Raw genomic sequence first — 2,514 nt, 5'->3', positions numbered from 1 at the left:
TCAAATATCTTCATGTATTAGATAATGGTTGCTGTGTATCATATAATTTTTAATCTTAGTATCCATTGTGTTGTCTGCATGTTAAGCACTTTTGACATCAAAACACAAACATTAATTAAACAAATTTATTTTCACTTTTAACATCATCACTAGTTTCATTCAAATAAATAAAAAACTCACAGCTGAAACTATTACATTTTTAAGATTTTTATTTATTTTATTTTAACAGGCTTTGATTCACTTCATCTTTCTCATATAACACTAGGTGGTGGCTACAGCTGGAGCCTGGTGTAGGTCTTTACAAAATGTGAGTGAATTCCTGACAGGGAGACTTGGTGAACACAGTCTCTTTCCAGAGGTCATGGGTGAGATGGCTTTAGGTCTTGGAAATGACATCAAAAGTGGCTGTGGCCAAGTTTCCAGGATAGCAGCGCAGCCCTGGCTGAGGTGTAGCAGTCATCAATACTGGCCATCATCAGTAGCTTTTTGGGCTGGGGGCGGTGATAAGGCACACCTGTACAGAGCCACAGCAGCTGATCACCTAGTGAAGGACAGGGTGGGGCTTACTGATCCTAGTAGCTTCACAGCACGGGGATGATGGAGGCCATGGCCAGAATAATGGCCCCATGGATGGCAGTGTCTACCTCCTTGGAGCACTTAACCCCCAGATTGACCCGTCCATTGTAATCTCTGATGGCAACAACTGCCTTGAACCTGGGCTGCTGGCCCACATGGGCCTGCTTCTGTACAGGAATAATCCTTAAAACTTCATCCTTGAGGGATGCCCCCAGGAAAAAGTCAATGATCTCAGATTCCCTAATGGGTAGGGAGAAGAGATAGATCTCCTCCAGGAACTTGATCTTCATGTCTTGATGAGGTGGCCCAGCTTGGGGATAGGGATCCGCTCCTTGTCCTTGTCTTCCTCCCAGCCTCTGCCCTTCCCAGGCTGCCCTGACCCCACCCCACCCCCAGCCTGGGTGCTCTGGGAAGCATTCAAGGAAGCTGCGTGGCCTTCCAATCCAAGGAACTCCCCTGCGGGGGGCTCCTGTAGCACTGGCGTTATCTGCCATTTGCTATTTTCTTGGAGAAGAAACTGAAGCCATCTTATTTTTTAAAATTAGCAAACTCTGGTTCAGAGTTATTGAGCAAAACCAACCTGATGGCTAGGGAGTTAAACGTCTGTGGCCCACAACAAAATGAATACCACAAGAGACTTCTCCTTGTTTCAACATATAGAATATTTGATGGAAATCATATCAGTTTCCATTCTGGTAACACTGAGACGTAGGTGTGGTGTTGATTAGAAATATTTCCAGTCCACCCCCTGCACTTCCAGGCCCCTGGGTGGTTGGATAGGTCTGTGGCTATTTCTGACCCATAAATGGTAGAGAAAGTGAGACCTTCAAAAATGTTCTTTCCCTTTGCCACCGTGACCAGTAATATTTGAGGTGATGTGTGGTTAGTCAGCCTGGGTTCTACAGTAAAGAGATGAGAACAAAATTTGAACTTTGTATTCAAAAGCCATTTGAAGTTTCCCTGTTACTTCAACACAATCTATACCTACTGATACAGAAATTGAAACCAGTATTAGGGGCTAGAAGAACCAACTTGTGAATGTGTTAAGTTAAAGGGAGAGTGTATTGCAAACATGCTGGGTTATCTAATAAGTCACAGGGGAAAGTTGAACAGGAGCAAAAAATGGCTAAAGGACTTGGAGGCGTTAGACCCTTAGAAGCAAGTGAATTTGAAGACTGAAATGTGCTCAAGGCTCTTTCTTTCAATTCTGCTTTTTCCACAGCAGCTTTCTGCCCTCCCCCCCCCTTCACCACAGGTCAGTCTTTCCACAGATGAGAATATATGGCTGTGGACAGTTTTTTTAGTTTTATGGATTACAGTGTCAATCACTTCAAAGGACTGGGTTAGTTTTGTCCCAAGTATACATGGAAATCCACAAAAATAGACCCATTGGTGTGAGCCAGTTATCTACCTTTGAACCAGTGAGCTGTGGGTACAAGTGCAATTACATTCTACTCACGTGGGGAATGTGACCACCCTGTGCTCATGTGAGGAGTGTGACCACCCTGTGCTCATGTGTAATAGTGTGATGACCCTATGCTCATTTGGGAGTGTGACAACCCTGTGCTGATGTGGGTGTCTGATGACCCTATAGTTCATATGTAACAGTGTGAACCTGTGCAACAGTGAGCCTGTGCTCGTGTGGGGAGTGTGATTTCTTTGTACTTGTGTGGTGACTCCTTGAATACTCATGTGAATAATGCAAGGGCTTTGAAGGGGCAATTCCTGCATAGATATCTTCACTGCTTGTTCAAGTGTTGTTCTTCTTCTTCTTCTTCTCCTTCTTCTTCTTCTTCTTCTTCTTCTTCTTCTTCTTCTTCTTCTTCTTCTTCTTCTTTTTAGGTTTCCTCACTAAATTTGTTTATTAAATAGGTCAAATCAACCATTTATTTTTAGACTCATTTAAGAAGAGCATACATTTATTTTAAAACATTATGA

General features: G+C 43.2%; 1 pseudogene; it reads right to left on the bottom strand.

The window, feature by feature from the left end:
• Positions 1-272: 272 nt before the first annotated feature.
• The window catches only part of LOC144229679 (uncharacterized), a 40,861-nt pseudogene continuing 38,619 nt past the window's right edge, over positions 273-2,514 (bottom strand).

This window comes from Crocuta crocuta, unplaced genomic scaffold (genome assembly GCF_008692635.1).
Source record: "Crocuta crocuta isolate KB4526 unplaced genomic scaffold, BGI_CrCroc_1.0 scaffold243, whole genome shotgun sequence".
NCBI classification, from domain to species: Eukaryota; Metazoa; Chordata; class Mammalia; order Carnivora; family Hyaenidae; genus Crocuta; species Crocuta crocuta.
The sequence above is the reverse complement of the archived record's forward strand: the minus strand, read 5'-3'. Positions and strand labels throughout refer to the sequence as shown.